Source organism: Aedes aegypti, chromosome 3 (assembly GCF_002204515.2).
Source record: "Aedes aegypti strain LVP_AGWG chromosome 3, AaegL5.0 Primary Assembly, whole genome shotgun sequence".
Taxonomy (NCBI): domain Eukaryota; kingdom Metazoa; phylum Arthropoda; class Insecta; order Diptera; family Culicidae; genus Aedes; species Aedes aegypti.
The window spans coordinates 2,635,176-2,658,069 of NC_035109.1; the positions used below are offsets into that span (position 1 = coordinate 2,635,176).

The 22,894-nt window shown below is 37.1% G+C and overlaps 1 protein-coding gene across 1 annotated transcript in view; it reads right to left on the bottom strand.

Moving 5' to 3' along the window:
- Positions 1–22,362, bottom strand: part of LOC5567863 (mucin-5AC) — a 66,940-nt gene extending 44,578 nt beyond the window's left edge. The window contains exon 1 of the mRNA XM_021851231.1: positions 21,337–22,362. The gene's annotated coding sequence lies outside the window, so the exon portion shown is untranslated. The remainder of the gene's footprint in view (positions 1–21,336) is intronic.
- Between the last annotated feature and the right edge of the window lie 532 nt (positions 22,363–22,894).

Below are 22,894 nucleotides of genomic sequence, written 5' to 3' on the forward strand. Positions count from 1 at the left end.
ATGCTCGCCATGACCCTATGGCTGAAATTTGTACATGTTTAGACTTAGCTGATGTGGCTGTCCTAATAGGTGGTTCTTTCACTCATTGATTATCTTCAAAACCTTGGCAAGTATAGAAAATTGATGAAGTTTTGTTTATTACTACAGTGAAGTTACTTTGTACCAATCAGGTGTTAGGTTTCATTACTCTTATTATTAATTGATTAGTCACTATTGATATTATCAAGGCCAGAATTCCCAGTGAGTGAAAAACTTTATAGTACTAGAACACCATAGGAGATCGCATTACATTACCTATTCATAGAACGGCTTTTTACTCTATTATTTTAAGTATATGCTATTGATCTCCTTTTGCTCCTATCCGCAACCCGGTGCACGTGCCCTGTTGGGTCTCTTAAAACTTCGTAGAAGATTTCAAACCGTCAATGACATTCCCATATACTAACCCACATTGCACTCTGAGGGGTCTGATTGTGCTCAGAACCCACGCTTATTTGTAATTTTTTCGCTAGCTTGAAATAATGTATTCCGAAAGTATAAGTGATTTTGAAGAATGATAATCGTATTATGCAGTAGTTTGGCCAGAATCTTTTGGTCAGAAGATAAAATATGAATTATATAATCAAAAGGTTACCGTTACTTTGAAATTCATCCAACTTCTAATCAAAACTACTAACAAAAGCAATCAAATATTTAAAATCATCGCACCTTTGAAAACATAATTCCAAGCCCAGGGGATTCATTGCATTGGCCTTGATTTTATCTGTAAATTATTATTTTCCTTCGCGGTCTTCGGCAATATTCTTCAATGTAAAAATACCCTGCGAGGTTTGCGTTCATATTTTTATATAATTTAATGGGTGACCACTGACTATCTTTCATTGCATAAGTATGTTAACCTTTAAAAAATGTCGTAGGCATAAACTTTGAACGACTGACGCTTAATTAAATTTTCACCTATTGAATAAAGCGGGTATCTGAAACTGATGTTCCGATAGGGGTAGTAGCTTCACTAATGGCAGTCATATTTGCAATAGATGTATTGAAAGAAAAAAAAATGTATTAGGGATTATTTCTATGCAAATGTTAAACTAATGTGAAAATTTATTATTTTATTTGAAACTTTTTGCACCATTTCTGAACTTTAAACAAACTTCTGAATCAGTGTCCAAACTACACGTGTACCAGTAGTAGCTCAATCGGTTTCATGTACAAAACTTAAATTTGGTACTGGTATGCTAGCTGTTCTAAGGCGATTAGTGAAGTTTTTGATTATATGAAATGCGGCAGACTGCCATGGGCTGGTCGTATTGTGAGGGTGTATGTAATATTTATGCTTAATTTGTAACGTCTACCCGAGCAGAAGAAAATAACTACTGAATACCAAATTGAGGTATTCCATACCAGACAATTTCCAATACTGCATACCTGAATGAGGTATGAATTAGCCCTGCATAAGAGGTAAAATACCTCAAATAATATCTCAAGCATATTCTACGAACACCAAACTGATAACTAGATCAGGTATTGTAATACCTCAATAATACTTGATGGATTTTCATATAAAAATGAAATTTTTCAATTATAGTTCAATACCTCCAGCAGACCTCAATAGCTGTTTAATACCTCAATGAGGTATTCTTAATTGTTTTAAAGATTTTTTTCAATACCATTATAATACCAAATTGAGGTATTAACAACTGAACAATACCTAATTTTGGTATGATACCAAAAAATGGTATGCATAAGTTATTGGGGAGTTATTTGTTCCTCCTCGGGTAATGATTCATTCGTGTTCAAGACACGTTAAATTGGTCTTTAGGCGGTTGAAAACCATCTAAATTAGGTAACTCTATTTTTCTCGTATGAACTCCATACACAAGAGAGGGCAAAATCATAAAAATCGACTTTTTTCAAATTTTTGCCGATGAAAGATTTTTTAATATGCCGCAGGCTTTTCTTATCTACCAAGGCTAACTTTTAGTGAAAAAATATCGGAGGTTCATGCAAGTTCGATAATATCTGTCTTCCAGCACACCGTGTGACAACTGTACGCGCTGAAAATTTTGGAAAAAAAAATCGATTGGTCACCACCAGCGAGACACCAGTGAGTTAAATTTTCTGCATAAACGGTTGTCTGGTGTCTTGAGAACCAAGGTTGCTTTTGAAAATTCGAGGTTTGGCTTCGATTCATCTTCACCTTAATTTTATATTCATTAGCGCCAACCAGTGGTAGAGCTTTAAACCAAACACCTTCTGAATGATCTTGATCTATTGATCAACTTTGCGAACATTAAAAGATAATCAGACTCTAATCATGAACGTTTCTATTTCTAGGTGTATCTAAATTTGTCATAACGCAATATTCAACTGAGTGTTGCAAAACTTTCTCAAGCGCTCTCAACGCTCGATAGCAAAGTTAGTAGGGAGCCGGTTCCTATTCTTGACACTTGACACTTGACAAGCACTGCACACGATTGCTAAGTATTCAGCTCGTAAGTAGCTCGTAAGTTCAATTGATTCAAATGCGACAAATTATACACATATGATCTGTCCAGGTCATAATTTACATAGTGATAGTGATTTTTTTAAACGCTGTGTACAAAAACTGTGGTAAAAATTTGAATGTATTCCTGACGAGGTTTCTGGTGGATTCCTGTTATGTTCGAATCCATGGAGTAGTAAACACCAAATTGTTGTTTGCCGAAATCAGTAAAATTCTGCAGAATTATAACGAGCTGAAGCGATTATCGTTACTCAACGTCATAATTGTCATGAACTCAAAATTCTTTTATAACTCAAAACTCTTGCGCCGACCTGCCCATCCCTAATGCCACCCAATATTACGTCCAATAAATATCCAAATTGCCGTTCCCTCGGTCGTCATCATCGCTCACGCCAGACGTGTACGTAATCACCTCGAAGAAATGGGTCATTTGAGCACCTTTCGTATTTTCCTCTACTACCCCAACCCCAATTGAGGAGCGACATCATCCGTTCATTTGCCATGGATACAACTGCCGGAACCTATGGAGCCAAACCAAAATCCACAAGTGCGCGCAATCCGCAACACGCAATCCCGAAAAGGCCACCAATCCAACTATCCGGGAGATACCGTTTAATTTTCTTTCGCTTTTGGTTATCTACGTGCTACGACGACTATACCTACCCCCCATCGAACGGTTTTTTTTCTGTTTTTGTGGAGCACACGAGTCAATCATTCATGGCGGATAGCTACTCATCACCATTATCATCATCGACATGATCGCCATCAGCCAGCGCACGCCGCCATTAAAAAAGATAATTCATTTAAATTCCACAACCCCTGTAAAAAACACACCACGGCGAGATTTTGATACTTCGGAAGATTGTTTTCTTTTTTGGGAGCATACTTTTGCATGTACGTGGCCGAAGTAGCATCGTCATCAAATACGGAGAACGATAAACACTTTAGCTGGAGAGCTAATCTTTCTCCAACGAGAGCCAATGATCGCAATCGCAGCAATCCGGACAACACGATCAATAATGTGGTTGCTATGTTTCTTTCCGCTTAGCACAAAGAATGCGAGAAATGATGCGTGCGTGTCAGCAAAAAAAAAAAACAGGTTGACAAAAGTGGCACACAGCGGACTGGCACCGGTTCCGCGTTTTGTAGGTGGAGGGAACATCACTGCCACTCTCGGTGACACATTTATCACGTTCGATTCCAGCGAAGAAGAATGGAAGTAAATATTCGTGGTTTGATTCTCGGGGCAACGAACGCTCTCCGGGCGTACAAATTTGCGCCAAAATCAAAGAAACATCAATTTTTCTCTCTTTCTTCCGATGGCCGGTAGCTTAACGAACGCATTTGATACCCTGATCGATGACTGCATTTGGTGTGTTCGATGGCGGGTGGGTGATTTGTGGTGATAGAAAGCGGCAATAATGCTTAATATTGAATTTGCCATGCATTGAACTCGATGTAATAGGTGATTGCATAGCTTTTGATAAAAGGAAAAAAATGAGTGTGATTGCTGATCAATCAGCAGTTCGAGTTGGTAGAATTATAGTTCATCACACCTCGTCGATGTAAAATTACTCTTTTGATCGGTTATGAAACTTAGGTCTGCGATGAGATGAAACTAGAAAGTCTAGTAGATGTAGAGCTGAAGCTTAGCTTAAATTAGGTTAATTTGAAACTGGTTCTGCTATTTGTTTTCCGTAAAAGTTATAGAAGGGCAAAAGTGTTTTTTTTTTGTCATTTTTGAGTTTTTTTTGTTTTTAATGCCTTAGAAATTCTTCTTCTTCTTCTTCTTCTTGGCATTTACGTCCCAACTGGGACAGAGCCTGCTTCTCAGCTTAGTGTTCAATGAGCATTTCTACAGCATTCTAAAGTAGGTATTAAAATGTTTAAGTTAGGGATCTATTTTGTAAATCGAGCGAATTCATGTGACTCGTCTGTTTTCATTGTCGATCAAAGTAAGCAGGCATATTTCAGATGTCACCCGTTGACTCCCATAGTGATCCAGTCACGAAGAGTGACAACTGTCGATAAACTCGAGTGACAGAGCCGAGTCGAGCAAAAATTTTGGTCGACAGCGACTCCAGTCGAGTCGTTTTTGGTCGACTCGACTTATAAAATAGGGCCCTTAATTTAAATATTTAAGTTTATAATTTCCAATAAAATAAGTGATAGTCTGATCATTAATCGTATCGACAATGATAAATATATTTTTCAGATTTTAATTGTACGTACTTTATGACCCAGCACAAATTTCGTTCGACAAGTTGCTCAGAAATAACGCGATTTGTGCAAAACTGATAAGAAGAGCTTCCAGAAATGTAATATCATCAACAAAAAGTTTGCGAAAAAAAATTGCTCAAGACTCAAAATCTACTCTTCATAAGTTAAAGAATAAAATGTTTGAAAATCGGATTTTCATCTGCATTACTCCCGAAATGACAGTATGGTAAAGTCGTGCCCATACTTTCTGGGACACCCTATACTAAGTATTGCAGCACTTTTAAGTTTAGCATCACCCAAAACGAAGTGAAAACAGTTTTCTCAACTAAAATGGAAAATCGTTTTCAAAATCCCGAAATAAGATTAATTGTCGGTGATTCTAAACTTTCAAAGTGCTGCAATATGCAGTATGAGTGTTGCAATACGCGATTCCATACTTATGATGGGTAGTGTATATTAACGATGAAAAAAAATGTACAAGAATTTGTCTAAAACGTCATTAGGGGAACCCACTAGTTGTGACATCAGAAATGCTATCAGATGATTCTGGAAAATAACCATAATAACCGTATCTGTCAAAGGATACAAACTCTAGTAGAATTAAATGGTATAGTACTAAATTCGGTTTATCATCTACTTACTAAACAGTTTTAGCGAGTTTCGTTAGAAATTGTACCAAACAACAAGTATTTATGGAAAAAGATAAAAATCATTTCCTGCAAACATGTTGCTTTCGATTCCGCAAGTAATTTCTTAAAAAAAAACTTTTCAAGCAATTCCAACAGAAATTCTTCTTAATGTTCTGAAATGTTGAAAATTTCTTCCCTAACTAATGGTCCCGGCAAACTTCGTCTTGCCATCAAGTAGGCTGATGAAAACCGCTACGAATCGTCCCATACAAAATGACAGTTCCGTTCACTGTCGTTTTTCCGGCTTTCCCGGTGAATGTCCTGGACCCTTGACACGTCGGAACCCTTGACAAAAATTGAGAAATAATCATCCAAATCCGCTAGCCCGTTCGTAAGCCATTTCGTGACATACAAACACCATCCCATTTTTATTTATATAGAAGATAGAAGGTTCCGGGTCATTTGGCCGAATGCCATTTGGCCGAATGCCATTTGGCCGAACGCCATTTGGCCGAAAGGGTCATTTGGCCGATTGCCATTCCGCCGAACGCCGTTTGGCCGAAATTGAAAACAATAGTGAACTGCAGTTAGCATGAATTTGTAAAGAATTTCAAGGAACTTATTTGCTTATTCCTAAATCATCATTGATATAATTAGCACTTTAATGCTAGTTCAAGAAACAGTCAATGCTGAACGATGAACGTGTTAAACGTAAGTAATCATTCACCTCTCTGCTACAAGTTAGAGTTGCCAGCAGAGGTTTTCGCATCGCGTTTGTAGTCTTGTAGGCCTCTGACAGTAACTAAAACGTTTTACGATTTAATCGTCCTTCTGTTGGATCGGGTTGCTTCGATCCAAAGACAAATTAAAGACCTCCATGTCCCTTGCAGTTGCCCTAAATTGTATGGCTCATAAGATAATCTAGAATGCCGTGAAAAGTGTACTGTGATCTGTCAAACTTGGGTTCTTTTTGCACTACCGAGGGACCAAATGTAGTACTAGAAGTGGTACCCAATCTGAGCCCGAGTGGGACGGACCTTTTCGATACCTCGAATCATACTTAGTAAAATATTTCATAGTTCTAGCAACCACAAATCATTGTTTCTTTTTCCACAACGAACCAGTGAGCTTCTTTGCCATAATTGTTCAAAGAGTCGTTCGGTTTACTGCTTTACACAAGCAACGGTGCCGAGTTCAGTTCACAGGTTGCAATCTTAATCTTGGAGGAGAAAGACATCTCACCTAAGTCAACCGTTGTGCTAAAAAAAAAACTTTGAAAAAGAATCTGAATGAACAAGCCTAAATTCCAATAACTACGAAAAATAAATCAATCTTAAAAGAACAGCCTACAAACAAAAGAAGGAATAATCTCATTCACATTCAAGCAAGTGTAATGCAAATATTAGTTTTATCAGTATAACTACAAAGAACTGCCGATGATTAAAAGAAGATAAAATTTCCAATGAAAACATAAGCCAAATTATTGCCGATATGAATGAACCCAGTTTAACTCGAAAGAAAAGCCTATGTTTGAAAGAAGGAAAAATTTATGATGATGATCATTGTAGAGACTTAAAATCATAGAAAACCGTTGATAACCCAGAGACGATCAAGCGTCAGCTTAGAGTCTTGCGCGATGTATGGAGTCCACAACATCGTCCTGAATAGACGGTTTAATTTTATCATTATTATCGTCCTGCCACATCATGCAAATCAACAATCAAAGCGTTGTACAAATTTGATTTTTTTTTCGTAATTCTGCCAAACGGCATTAGGCCAAACGACCCGTTCGGCCAAATGGCGTTCGGCCAAACGGCATTTGGGCAAACGGCGTTCGGCCAAATGGCCGGACACCAAGATAGAAAATTATGACACTGGGATGTCCTCTTGGTGTTCGGCAAGAAATCTATTTTTAAATATGCACTATTAATTAATATAGGGGGAGATCCCCCAGTACCGGACACTTAAGCCACTAAATTCATAATTCGAAAAATATTGGTTTTATGTGCTCGTGTTACCCATTTCTGATAAATATTATCATTTTTATAGTGTACAAAAATAAATTTGAAAATATAAGTATGAATTTTGACATTGCATTTTGATGATGTATTTTAGTACCAAATTGATCGATCTTGAAAGGTGGCACCCAATACCGGACACAATCTGGAAATGCCTCGAATTCTGTAAATTTGAACATCATTGAATGTGTTTACTTTAGGAATAGTATATAATTACCAATTCAATGCATTTGCAACATTTACAAAAACAATTTGAGTATATCGTAGTTTGCAAGATGTCCATCAAAAACCTCTTTCTTATATGATGAAAAATAGCACATTTTACAATGTTGTTCTGAATGTTCATTTTTCCTAATTTTATTGCATGTTTGATACCATGATCGACGGAATCCATGAAAAATGAATGTATTTTGAGACACTCGTGCAATCATTACAAAGATATCATATAACAAATAAGGCTGTCCGAAACTGGGGGACAGGAGGTGCTTAAACAAAATTGTAATTTGTCCATATTTAGTCCAATTATGGTACAAAATACATTCATACTATCAAATTAGGATCATGTTCGAATATGCTTGCGTGATCCAAAGTATTTTTTCATATTCAAAATAATTACTAAATAGGCTCAAAATTAAGGCAATACGTCAAATTTTTTGAAATTTTCAATCTTTTGTACTTTTTTAAAAAGGCATGCATATTTCAAGGATGTGTTATTCTACGCAAACATTAGTCTCCATAATAGCTTCCTTTACTACTAATACACCATCTTGATTGGACGATGATTTCTCAATGTTTTGACTTTGTCCGGTATTGGGTGCTGTCCGGTACTGGGGGATCTCCCCCTACTAATGTTTCTGATTTTTAGCAATTGGGTCCTAAAATTTGTAATGAAATCTTGTTTTTATTTAAGGGGACACGGGAGACCGTGTTATTTTCCCTATCTTTCGTCTCACTCTAACAATAATCATCAAAACTTTGTGGAAGCAAATCTCGAGTTTTAGTGAACCGATGAAGCTGAAAATTTATCGGGTTGTGCACTACATATATAAAATCATAGTGATACATTTTCGCATCGATATATGGTGTGGTTCTTGGGATTTGCTTTTTGAAATGGATAGGGTGATTATGATGACGTCCCGTGTGGCCTTAATAACACGAAAAAGCTTGTTACTGTAATTACTTTAGCAATTTTTCCCGCTCAAATAATGGCTATATCATGTTTAAACTTTAATTTAAAAATTTGGTCCATAAATGAACCTTGACACTTTTGATCATGTTTGACGTTCGCTTAGTCGACAAAAACACCACAGGGGTTTTAGGTCGACCACTGAGGTTGTTCCTATCTGACATTTCGTAAGGGACACGGAAAACAAAATACACTCAAAACTTGAGTTCAAGCCAAAGGATGTGACAAAATCTAATAAAAATGTTGTTGGGCTTAAACCAACGGAAAACATTAGAAAATTGAGTAAACATGTGTTTTTGGCCTAAACTTAAGCTTTTGGCACTAAAATTGGGACAGGGCTTTAGGACCCAATTGATTTAATTTATTGTGATGCACCCGTGTTGGCAATATGTTTTTCCAAAAATACTACAGCTGTAACGCCATTAATGTATCAAGCAATCCCGTTAAATATCTTGGATAATTTTTACTGCAGTATATCATATTTCAGTTTTTTATATTTTTTTTTAAACTATTGCAATACTGTTGAACTTAATCATCAGGCACTTTTACAGAAACAGCTTCACACAATGAAATTTTCTAACTTGTCTATGAAAAAATGCCAAGGCTGTAATGAGTTTGTTTAGTAATAATTTTTGAAGAAATTTTCAAGAAACAACGAAAAGTATAATAAATAAATGGATTAAAAGAGGCAAAACTTCTAGTGGATTCTCAGATAAAATTTATGAAGCATGTAACGATTAAATTGCAAAATCGCTAAAGAATCGATCAAAAAGAAATTATAATAAAAATCAGGATAAATCCAGGAATAATTTTCGGTGTTCTTTCCAGAAAAATCAATTGAAAAAGTGCTTGACAAATCTCTCGTTGCGTTCTCTAACGGAATCCTAGAGAAAACTCTGAAAAAATCAGAAGAAATGATCAAAAAAGGTAATAAACTAAAAAAGGCAGTAAACTCTCCATAACTTGATATTGAAGGGACCAGGGAGTCGTGAGTTCGATTCTCACCGTGAAGACGTGTAACTTTTTCGCAAAACTTCACATCAATTTTTCTATTTAATTCAATTGCAAAGTATATGTAAGGTTGAGCTTTTCGGTAGCAATGAGATAGTTTTTAATGAATGCAATAGAAAAAATATCCGACGATATGCATAGCACAGTTTGGAAAATTCTGTAAAATTACTCTGCGGAACGCGGTTTTGTCTCAAGCAGCAAAATACCGCTATTTACTTAATTAAGGGTTGCTGAATCCATTGCCATTGTTAGAAATATCATAGCAAGTCTAGTTTTTGAGATATTGGCTGTTGAAAATGCTGAATTTGACAATTCCAGCCAACTTGCATGCAAGTTTACCAGCTTGTATAGCAATTTATTTGCTTAATTTGCCTCAGAACTCAAACTTCATGTGTATATCAATACTTAAATATCAACAAAGTTGATAATACTTCCGATGCTCAAAACATATTTTTGTTGGTTTAGAAAAGTATTGTATTTTGTCATATAAGAGAAACGAAGAATGTTGTATGGAGACTGCAAGCATGTTTAAAAACTCGATTCAATCTAAATTTAATCGTGCAATTTTAACCAAATTATATCTGAAATGAAAATTAAAGTTTTATTTTGCAAATTTGGTGAATTAGATCACAAAAAATATAAATCTTTGTTTAAATTGTATGTAAACATCAATGAAACCAGTGTTTTACACACGTTAGGAAGAGGAGGAGAATTTGCTTCCTTGTGTGCAAAGTCCAAACTGTTTGAATTGATTGTACTGGATTTTCTCAAACATCATTGCCTGAGTTATGCATCTGAATCCCAGCATGGCTTTATGTCAAAACGACCCACTACCACTAATTTAGTCAGCTACACATCCTTCATTATCAAATCCATCGAAGCTCGTACACAAATTGATGCAATTTATACATACGTTTGGGCAGCTTTTGACAAAATAAATCACGATGTCTTGTTAGCAAAACTCGAGCACCTAGGATTTGCCGAACCTCTTTTAAGTTCGATGATATCCTACTTAGCAGGTCGTTCGATGTCAGTTAAAATAGGAAGTAAAACTTCTGAGCATTTGAACCATCTGGAGTTCCTCAAGGAAGTCACGCTAAATTTCGATATTTAACCTTAAAACATTGAGCGACATTTCCTCAATGTCTATTTTTTCATATAGGCCTCTGCACTGTTTTGATTTTGTATGGAATTTTGACTTTTACTGGCCTTGTTGTTTACACATTTTATAAAAGAGTGAAAGGGAGAGATACATTTTTGTGCAGAGCCCCATAGAACAGTTTCGCTTTTACAAATCTGGACAAACATTTGAAAAGGGCCCAAGAGGTCTTGAGCCTTTTTTTAGAAACGTTGCTCTTGAGCCCTTTTTAGCCCGCCCACGCAAACGAACACCACTATCAGAAAGATTGGTGTTAGCTCTTCCTGATAGTGGTATTGGTGAGCGTGATCGAGTTGAACTGGGCTCAACAGCGTCTTGAAAATCCAATGTTTACCAATGTCGATGTGCCCTTTTGAAATGTTTGTCCAGAAATACTGCCGTGAGTCGCAAGTCAGTCCCATCTGCATTTTCGTTAAAATTGAGTTGCACTAATGAGATTATATTATTTGTTCGGAAAAATTAAAAAAAAACAGCAAGTCAAATTATCCCATAATGAAAAGTAAGCGCATATCAGCCCCACTACAGATTTCCGCACCGTGTAACACAAAAATAAACTGTGTTTTGATCATCTTTATATTTTTCTCGGAAAGATATCGTAGTAAAAAGCTAATTGTGAAATTTTTACTAAGATGTTCTAATCATCTGGGATTTTTTGAAACTTTGTATGCAAAAATAGTTAGGAAATTACACAGCCCATTTTCTCAATGCCTACTTTTTCAGATGGGACTGACTTGCGATTCACGGCAGTATAGGCAATGGGGCCCTGTACAGAAATCAGTCTCACTCTTTCACTCCTTCAAAAAATTAGTAAACAACAAGGCCAGTAAACGTCAAAACCTCATACAAAATCCAAACAGTGTAGAGAGCCATACGGTGATTGAAGTGTAGAAACATATCAACAACATATCATTCTTCTAATCAAGTACACGTTCCCAACTTTCATTTAATTGCGTTTAGAGAAACTTTCGTCAATAAAACAGTATATGGGAATATAGAACGTGTGTAAAATGATAACTTCCAACTGCAGTGACTTTCCCTCCCAAGTGCGCCACTCGTCGCATTGTATGTAAAACACATGTTGAAAACAAACCTAGACACTTCAAGCGACAGCTCCAGGTGGTTACCCTTTCTATATTTTTATAATTGTCAAGTGAAAATTCACAGCACAAATCGCGTGCGACCGAAACTCGTTCATTGAAACTCCGGTCTCCGTGGATTCCGCAATGGCGGGTGAAACATAAAAAGATGGTGCATTTATACCGGCAACGACACCACACAGTCAGTGGCGACCAGCGTGATTAAACTGTTACACGCTCCAAGAAGCGACTTAAGCAGCCAGCAAGGTGTACAATTTTCCCATATCTTCACACAACACCGACCGTCTGGGGGTTATTTAGAAAAGCTCTTCATTCTCCAAGGAAGGCACGGCTTCTGGCTCCGTTTCGGAAGTAACGTTTTCTTATAGCACTCGCCTACTAGATGAGACGATGAAGTTCGGTGTAGAAATGAAACTCAAGCGCCACTTGTCATAACTATTGTAAAAGCAGCACCAAATGATAATGTCGCTCAATATGCATGATGATGGGAGTGCGATTTCGAGTGGCTTAAATGGGCTGTGAAAGAAGTGCGAGAGCCTCCGGAAACCCACTGATGGCGTTGATGAGATCTTCTCGGCGACGACTTGCTGTAGGTATGGCACTTACATATCTGCGCACCACTTTGAATGAACATGGCTTGCTTTGTCTTCCTCGGAAAGCGATTGAGCCTTGTTTGCATCGTTCCGTCAAAGCAAGCAGCGCCCAGATACTTAACCCACTTTTACCCGCAAGGCTTGATTTCTTCTTCGCTTGGGGCGTTGATTTATTCTTTATTCGGTTGGTGGTGGTTGCTCCAGCATTGCCGTCTGTGGCGCCCCTTTTCCGGAGTTCCCGGAGACATTGGCAATGACCTTTGGAGAGATAGTCTTTCGCACATTAATTTACTTGTGGTCGTAAACTTTTTTTGCGGTGCAAATCATTTATTTGAAAGGGGATTTATGAAACGTCATGCAATGGGGAAATGTGAAAGTTGGGGGGAATTTTTGGAAACAGCGAATATGCATTCTCATCGTGGTTTTTGGAATTGCTGGTACAAGATACATATGGTCAATGGGGCTCTGCACTGTTTTGATTGCGTATAAGATTTTAACGTTTACTGGCCTTGTTGTTTACCAATTCCATGGTAGAGTGGAAGAGAGGGTTTGATTTTTGTGCAGAACCCCATACCATTGACTCTCTTTATCTCTATGGACCTATGCACGGGTTCACTAATTTGACGTTTGAGCGGTGCCGAATTCACTGGTTTCCATGGTCACATAAATAACACGGCACCGCTAAAACGTCAAATAATGAACCCGTGCATAGGTCCATACTAGTGGTCCCGGCAAACGTTTTATTGCCTTGTAGACCAAAAAACAACAGCCTACTGTTGTTTTTTTGATCAGCATGATGTCCATATAGACTGAAAGTTTCGTTTTGTCCCGTTTGTTTGATTATCTCATTGAATATCTACTACTTTTTGAACACCCTAACACTTTGGAGCACTTTAGTGATTTTTTTTAGAAAATCTACAAGCCCGTTTGCAAGCCATTTCATGACATACAACCACAGAAATTACTTACGATATCGGATTGAAGGTAAATACGTCGAAGACGAGATATCTGCTGGCTAGATGAACCGAGCTCGATAGAGCTCGCATTGGCAGACGCGTGATGATCGACGGGGATGAGTTCGAGGTGGACTCCACAAGATCTTGCGGTCTGGTAAACTTCACTTCCGTACTAAGTGTACCATGTACAAGACGCTAATAAGACCGGTAGTCCGCCACGGGCATGAGACGTGGACAATGCTCGAAGAGGACCTGCAAGCGCTAGGAGTTTTGAACGACGTGTGCTTAGGACAATCTTCGGCGGAGTATGTGAGAACGGCGTATGAAGGAGAAGAATGAACCACGAGCTTGCACAACTCTACGGTGAACCCAGTATCCAGAAAGTCGTCAATGCTGGAAGGGAACGATGGGCGGGACACGTTATGAGAATGCCGGACAACAATCCCGCAAAAATGGTGTTCACCTCAAATGCGGCCGGTACAAGACGAAGGGGAGCGCAACGAGCTAGGTGGTTTGACCAAGTGGAGCAGGATCTTAGAAGTGTGGGGCGATCGAGAAATTATAGATTAGCAGCCATGGACCGAGTTAGTTGGCGTAACATTGTGGCGCAGGTCATGTCTTGAAGGACGTAGAGCCAGCAAAAGTAAAGTAAGTAATAGAACTCTCCCATGCGGAATTTTTGCTGATTCTAATATGACCAACCAATAGTCATTCAAAAACGGTCACCAGGAAAAAAGATTTTTCGATTGCTTTTTCCACGGGGAATGATTAGCATATTAGCATATTGATATTAGCAATATTCAAATGTTAAAGTCACGTGATATTCATGACATTTGACAGCATTGCCTATAATATAAAAAAAAATATTTCGATGAGATCACAAATCGTATCTAGAGAGCTCAACACTTTCACTTAGACTGTATTATCTACAATTTGCTGTAAGGCAAACTTATTGATTAGAATTTTATCAATTAAGTACCAACACTACACGATGTCTTATGCAAGTAACGTCGTTTGCCGATGTGTTAATCGTGAACTTATTCCAGCCTTTGAACCTTGTAAAGAGCGGTAAAGACATATGCATTTATATCAAAAAGAATAGACTATTGTTTAAGCTAACAAGGGAAGGTCACGATGGTGTTACACGGGGTTTTCAACCGGACTATTTTTGTTAGATTCTACATGTCGAAATATGAAAAACCCCAAAGCCTTTCGGGTGATGGACCAGTGGTGTAGCCAGGAGGGGCTTTGAAAGGGTCGATTTTGTACGAATATAATATTATTGAGTCGTTTTGAAATTTGTCAAAAAGATTTTTCTCAGTATTTTGTACGATAGTAATAAACAGAACTGACATTAATGTATGTTTAGAATGTATTTTTATGCCATTGGCGTAACTAACATGGAATATGGACACCAAAACAAATTTGGTTTTATTAGAATAGTATACCAATAAGAAACCCATCCCGTTTGCGCCTTTGGCATGGAAAAAATACATTTTAAATAAACATTAATGTCAATTCTGTTCTCTACCATCACAATAAACACTAAAAAAAATATTTTTGTCAAGCTTCCAATTAGCTTAATAATATAATATACGTACAAAATTGCCCCTTTCAGAGCCCCTCCTGACTACGCCACTGGTCCATCACCTGAAAGGCTTTGGGGTTTTCCATATTTTGACATGTAGAATCTAACAAAATTAGTCCGGTTGAAAACCCCGTGTAACACCATCGTGACCTTCCCTTGTAAGAAGACTTACAGCACATTCTGTGCTTACTGGATATCCCTTCATTCATTTCGCCAAGAGTTTAGAAACAACATTTTTTTTGTTCAGAATTAAAACACTAAACGTAAGTTGAGTTCAAAGTTATAATGCTTTTCCTCTAACGAAATTCATTACTTGTATGAAGTTTTTAATATGCCTTTGCTGTTATTAAAACTTTTGGAATCGTCTTTATACGGAGTTGGCCGCTCGCCACCACAAACCTTTGTGGAACTTAGCAGATCTTCGAGCACTTTCGCTGATTTTCGTAGATCTTTATGAGCCTCCATGTGGGCCTCGTGGTCTTGGGGTTAGTGTCATCAGGTAGTAGACACACTATGTCGCGGGGTATGGGTTCTATTACCGCTTCATTCATTAAATTTTTTCGTCAGGAAAGTTTTTTAGCTGTGCCACAGGACCAGTGTCTTGTGATTTTCGAAACAATATTTCTTTAATTCATATACATTTTAAAGGGCCTGTGCCCAAAAAATGATAAAAATAAATTGGTTACGCTCATAGACCCTGAAAATTGTTCAACTCCAACTCAATACAGTATTCCGTTTACTTTTTCTGTAGGATCTATGCTATAATAAAATACAAAACGTCAAAAGATCACTCTACTAAGGCTTGTAGATGCTAAACAAAAACATCCGAACAAATCTATTAACGAGATTTTTAACCCAGGGCCATTTTTTTTTCTCGGGACCAACGGCTTTACATCCCTTCCGAAGGAAGTCGTCACTATAACTTTTCAGAAAGCTTGTTCTACTCTTACAATGATCAAAACAGAGATCTTGACGTAACAAATGAATATTCTAAACATTCTTCAACATGACCAAAGTTATAAGATATTCTTATTTCTAAAAACTATGAATAGATCTCCATTTACACTTGTAGAATTGGTCGGTGTTAAATCAGAATGGACCAAATACAACACTTGGGAAAATTGGGTTATTCTGTCATTAGATGCAAAATTACCTTACCTCCATTTCATTTTGATCGGATATGAATAAACGTTCTAAGCTGATAGATATATGAATCAAATTCACGATAAAAGGATGCAGTCAGAGTGGACCAAGTGCTTTTTACCATAACAACAAAAATTATCAGCGCGCTGCGGAATTCGAGAAAATGCAAGACATTTCAAGTGATTTCTCAGATTTTTCGGCATGGATGATACTTCTCATCCATCAATAAAAATTAATAAATATTACATATAATTCTTTGGATCAGATTTTAATTTCTGGCCATTTACCATATTTGGATAGCTGATTAAAAATTGCAGCAATTACTGGGCAAACAAAGCAAACCAAATGTTAAAAAGTAATGAACTGATTTATTATTTCATTTTTGAAATCGATTCCAGAGCCCGATAGAAGATTTCGGTAGTTATACGTAATATCTTGGAACAATGGAAATTCGCGGCAAAATTCTTAAAATTTCACGTGTGACCAAGGCACTATGGGCCAAGGAGGCAATCTAGCGGGACAAAATCAATAGCTCGGTAACGAAGCGTTTTCGGTATTTGGTGCATTCGGCAAAGTTTTTTGTAACAACGCTGACCATCTACTGACATAAACGTATAGTTCGTAAATTGTCCGTATAGTTGACGCCACAATCTAACTTTTTACTGTGACGTTCTGGAGACTTGGCATGTTCGGCAAAGTTGTTCATTTTAATAAAACAAACGACTCTCTCGAAGACGTCAAAATTCCACAGCCTACTGTTTTCAAGTTATTGGCAAAAGTAGAAAAAATAGTGAAAAAACGATTTTTCTCACCGAATTTGTCATTTTTCCTAAGAACCATGTCATATAATATTTTTCGCTGATAAATATATAACAAACATAAGCTCTGGTGGAAAAAATTCAATAAAACGACGCATACATATTAAGAAATCCTGAAAAAACTTGAAAAAAAGAGCAATTTTTAAACCTAAATATCTCCAAAAGCGCAAAAAATCGCAAGCTCAAATTTTGAGGCAATATTGAACAAAACTTGATGAAACAAATGTCAAAATTTCAGAGAGGTATATTTTGGTGGTATTTTAAAATTAGCGGAAAAATAAATTTTATTATTTCATGAAATTATTATATTTGCTCACTGTACAAGCTGGCTTTGGATTTCATCTCGAGTTCGTCTGTTACAGTTTTACGGAAGCTCAAAATTTAAGCAAATCCGGTGATTAAACACTTATTAATGGTTAAACAACCTAACAGTTCTCAAAATCGAAAGAATTTTTTAATTGATACCTCTGTACAATCTCCAATCTATCCTCTGTTTCGAAACATCCAAGGATCAACGCTCTTTCCGCCTTAAAACAAATCTACAAGCTCCGGACAAGAGATCGTGCACTCTAAAATTTTAGTATTTAGAGATATCGACATGAATATGCTTTAAAATTTGGTTTTCTGTATTAAAAGTAACACATTCACGAAATAATTTTTTTCACCTCGAGCCCTGATGACAACAATTAACTGACACATGATCAAGTTTTTCATGACATACTATATCATTTGAATTATTGAAGAAAAATAAATATGTACCCAGTTTTAAACTACACTTTCATCAGCATAACTCGATATCAACTAAAGGAACTGCTCTTAAACTGAATTTCATGGCTACTGTGATGACTTTAAACAGTTTTCAAAAAGTTTTTGTTCCATGACTCGTTACTTCTATAAGTCGATCGTTCCTTCAGATTGACTCATGGAAATTTAACTGTATTGGAGTAATAAAATCATTGTAAAAATTGAAATATCTCAAAAACACCAAAATATACCTCTCTGAAATTTTGACATCCGTTTCATCAAGTATTGTACTATGTTGCCTGAATATTTGAGCTTGCGATTTTTTGCGCTTTTGGAGATATTAAGGTTCGAAAATTGCTCTATTCTCCAAGTTTTTTCATAATTTCTTAATTTTTATGCGTCTTATTATTAAACTTTTTACACCAGAGCTTGTGTTTGTTATATATTTATCAACAAAAAATGTTATATGACATAGTTGTTTAGAAAAATACCAAATTCGGTGAAAAAAATCGTTTTTCCATTAATTTTCTCTAATTTCGCCAATAACTCGAAAACAGTAGGCTGTGGAATTTTGACGTCTTCGAGAGAGTTGTTCATTGTATCAAAATGAACAACTTTGCCGAACATGCCAAGTCTCTAGAACGTCACAGTAAACAGTTAGATTGTGGCGCCACCTATGCGGACGATTTGCGAACTATCCGTTTATATCAGTAGATGGCCCTCGGTGTTACAAAAAACTTTGCCGAAGACACCAAACACCGGAAACGCTTCGTTACCAAGTTATTAATTTTGTCCCGCCAGATTGCGTCCCTGGCCCATAGTGCAAGGATAAGAATTCAAAATTTCGCGGCTTTGTCACGGTCCCATACTTTTGGCAATATTTTACACAAAAATGTACATTTTCAGTGAAAACAGCCTTCATGTGTATAAATTTTACGGAATTTCATTATATATCTCGCATAATTTATTATGTCGCTTTAAATGCCATTAGTAACCAAATGTGTAGCTAGTTGTTACTGAGCAAACGAATGAATTTAAATGATGAAGAAAAGATCCTCCTCCATCTACCAGTGGTGATAGTTTTTATCTTGGTCCATACATTTGCTTTAAAACAATGAGCCAAACACTCGGATTGCCAATGGCTTTTAGGGCGAGATCATAAGTTATGCGATTTAGTTTTTTATTCTCTAAAATAAGATAAGTTTAATAACAGAGTGGTAATGCAAAATTTAAAATGATAGTAGCAAGCCAGAAAAACGTCCAAGGTAAAAATAAACGGTTATAAAAATTTTGATAGAAACTCGACTTCAAGATTAATTAACCATTTTCAAAAGCAAAGAACTGGAATTAAATGTGATTTACATATAACTTCTCCAAATTTAAGTGACTTCACAGCATTTCGCGGAAGTTTCCAAATTTCGCGGTGAAGTTCATCGCGAACTTTCATTGTCCCTAGTAATATCCTAAAACCCGTGGATCAAGTGCACTGATAAGCGGTTTCTTCACCACCGCTTAGGCCTTAAGCCTGGTTTAATCGTATGGGTAAACGTGGTTTACGGCTTAAGCGAAGGAGAAGAAATCGGCCCTTAGTCTAATAAAATATCGTTTTATTGGAGATTTGTATTATGTTTTTTCTTTGATTGTTACTTCACATTATATTGTTCGAAAATGACACAAAGATGTGTGGAAATATTGAACCAAAACGTACACGAATTAAAAAAAATTGCAGTGTTGTTTTTTTTTCTCAAAATATGAAAAATGTCACTTACTCCACTCTGACTTAATGCCGACCAAATGTTTAAACTGTCAGGAATTATTCGAGACCTAACTAAGCCTGATTGAGATCCACCAAAATCAAAAATATACAAACCATAACGAATCGTTCTAGAAAAACATAGTTTCATTGAATATCAGACGTTGCAAACAGACTATAAAGAAAAAAGTGTGTTTTTCGAACTGATTCGATTTATAAACCAAATTAGTTTTCAAATCCCTGATCTAGTTTGTAATTAAGATTCCAGTGTAAGGATTTTATTGCATAGGCCAGCGGTTTTCGAATAGTGCTCCGTGGAGCGCTTGGTGCTCCACGAGTTAAAAATGTGTACCATTGAAATATCTCAACTTTTTGTTTCAAAAAACGTAAAACAAGTCTTACCTTGAACTTACAAGAGTTTTTAGAGAACAATACAACCGATTACGCTGAAAAAATGATGGATTAGTAACCTGTTGGTTGCAATCAATCGGTCAAATTTTCATTTAAGTTTACTTTTTTGTTCTCTAGATTCGAGGTAAATCTGAGGTACATGTAACTTAATTACACAGCGCGGGGTTGCACGGTATTCAACCCACGAAAATAAAAATGTATACTATAAACCAAATATAGTTTCATTTATACTCCTACTTGACACAGTGTACATCTGAAATAAAAAGCTTGCTATCAAATAAAACAAAATACGTTTCATGCAAAAAATAGAATTTATTTATAAAAAAAGCGTTAGAATTTTCAATTTAAGCGTAACGTATTAAATGGACGCTGCAATATAAGCAAAATTAATAAATACTTAACCAACATAAATTTTACTTCACGATTTTCCCCTCCATGAGTCAATATCTGCAGGGACCATCGACTCATGGAAGTACCGAGTCATGGAACAGCAAAGCATTGAAACATGATTTAGCGTCTACATCGACAAAAAAAATCAGGGTGATTTTCATCTGTATTTTAACCAAGTTAAATTATAAAGAAAATATGACATTTGAAAAATCCCAACGAAGCTATAGAAATACATTGTTGTTTAATGTTTTGGAGCTTGAGATTGTTCGATAAGGTATCAACAAATTATTCTCTTCACCTTATTTTGGCCCACTTTGTCTGAAAACTGAAAATTGTCACTGAATTCTTAGTGGTCAAAATTTGTGGTTTTCTTCTTTCTATATCTTTGTCTAGTGACTAGTGTCGACAAAGTTTTATTTTTGCGCTCATACTAATTGCGAAAATACAATAGCAGTGCACTAGAAAAGTTTACCGAGTTTTACCAATCATTTACCAAAATTTAGATAACACTTTGGCAAACTAATTACCAAAATATCAGCTGTTGGATTCCCAGCAACCCGTTCACCGACGCGATCCGATCGTTTTCAGAAATTAATTGTGTAGGATCGACAAATTGGTCAGCCAAAACTGCAATCATCTGGATTTGCCACATAACAGCACTCATCACCGTTGACCCATTTTCCGATCCATATTCTACGTCAATGCATTTTTCTTATTCTTTATCAAGGTGGCATAATGTTCCTGTTGAAACTTAGATTGTTTTCTTTCTAGTATTTCTTGGAGGATTTTCACAGTTATAAACTGAGAACGATTGTCAATACAATGCTTGCTTTGTTTAATCAATCTTCATGCTCGACAACTCTAACGGGTGTTTCCCTCCGGCATAGATTAGCATTACCCCCATCCTATCCCACCAGCCTAATTCGAGTCCCGATACAGCTACAGCCATTATTAACACGACATTCCCAAAAACGCAATCATTAGCACCTTCCGCTTGACTTGAAGTCCTCTTTCACCGCATTCACACATTCCCACACGTAAGGTGCTCCAAACCGTGCACACGCGGAATCAGGTTGATTTGAATGTATGTCTTGTATTCTAGTTCAGTTCTTACCGTTATTTTCTCCTTCACTTCACCGTCCACTTGGGTTTCTCGCTCTCTCCGCGCCTGTTTCTGGAATATGTGCGCCTTGGAATGCGCTCGAGCGCACCTCTCTTCTTCCCTAGTCCAGCTTGGAGTTCACCCCGCTAAACTGTTCGTTGCGCTCGCCGTTCAGTGCTTCAAGCACTCCTCCACTCCCCCTTTCGCCGATGATGGTTGTTTTGCACCAGCAGGAGCTTGCTGAGATCGAGGACCGTTCTTCACCACTTCAACGCCTACTGCTTTCCCCGGTCTCCTTCCCAGACCCAAAACCAATGCAACGAGAAAAATTGCCTTCTCCGTTCCCGGACCAAACCGAACCGGACTGGATCAGCGAAGAGTCATTAGCCTTTGGCCAACCGCACACTTGGGAGTACCGTAAGAACGTATAATTTTCACTTTCCAATAGGGGTAATTGCAACTTTCTTCACTGTGATTTTCGATTTCTGGACTTGCCCTGGGGGGCACCCGTCTTTCACAAGCCTTACGTTCTTCCCCTCTAATTGTACAACATCTAGGCTACTTCCGGCTTAATTCAACTGATCACTGTTCCGCACAATCATAGAACGTTTCACTAAGTGCACGTTAATTGTTATTCCTTCACCCAAATCTCAACTCCGAAACACCACGAATTCTGGTGCAATACTGATTTTGACCCAGTGGTCTTCTCCTGGTTGGGGATTCCGGATTTGCGTCCGTTCGCTTTGGTTTGCGCCTTCCGACTGACTTGCTAAAGAAGAAGCTGGCTGGTTGGATATCACCTCTCACAAAGAGTCCGTCTTTCCGAGGGCCACGGGAGAGACAGATGCCGGGATTTCGAGCGCGCGCGCCGAAGAGTTAAAGAAGTAGCTTGGATATACATACACATAATTTTCTCGAGCTCAAGCATGGAGAGTGATTTAGCCGTTTAATTTCTTCGGTGCCAACCATCCGGCTGTTGTTGTTGTGGTTGGTGCTGTTTCAAGAAAGCTGCCTGAAGAACCTGGTATAAACCCGAAGAAAGTCAGAAGAAAAGTATTGTTTTGAGCAAATATTATCTTTGTGGGAACTTCTACAGCTCACACGTGGCACCGTCTCTAGGCACTTAAGTGGGATACAAGATTGTAACGATTTTTGCTCAAAATTATTGATATTCTTCTTTGAGATTGAATCCAGTGTTTCAACATTAGATAGCATTTGTTTAATTTGAAAATGTACTTCTTTATGTGTTGCAGCACCACCTATGAAGGGTTATCATTTTTAAAGACATTTTTTTCTTCTTAAACGTTGTGAGGCACTGATTTAGAACAGTGTGCAGGTGAAAAGTTCACATCGCGTCTTTGCACGCTTTTTCGGATTGATATCAATGTTGAAACAAGTGCTCGATTAATGCTAATTCAGTATGCTTATTTGTAATGCGTGAAACAACCTAGAAACAATTTTAACTTTTATTTTATAGAACATACATCATATTAAAAGGTGAACAAAAACTTTTGCACGATGACTTGAATGACTTTTTTAGTTATATCAAATAGTTTTTAGATTTTTCCAT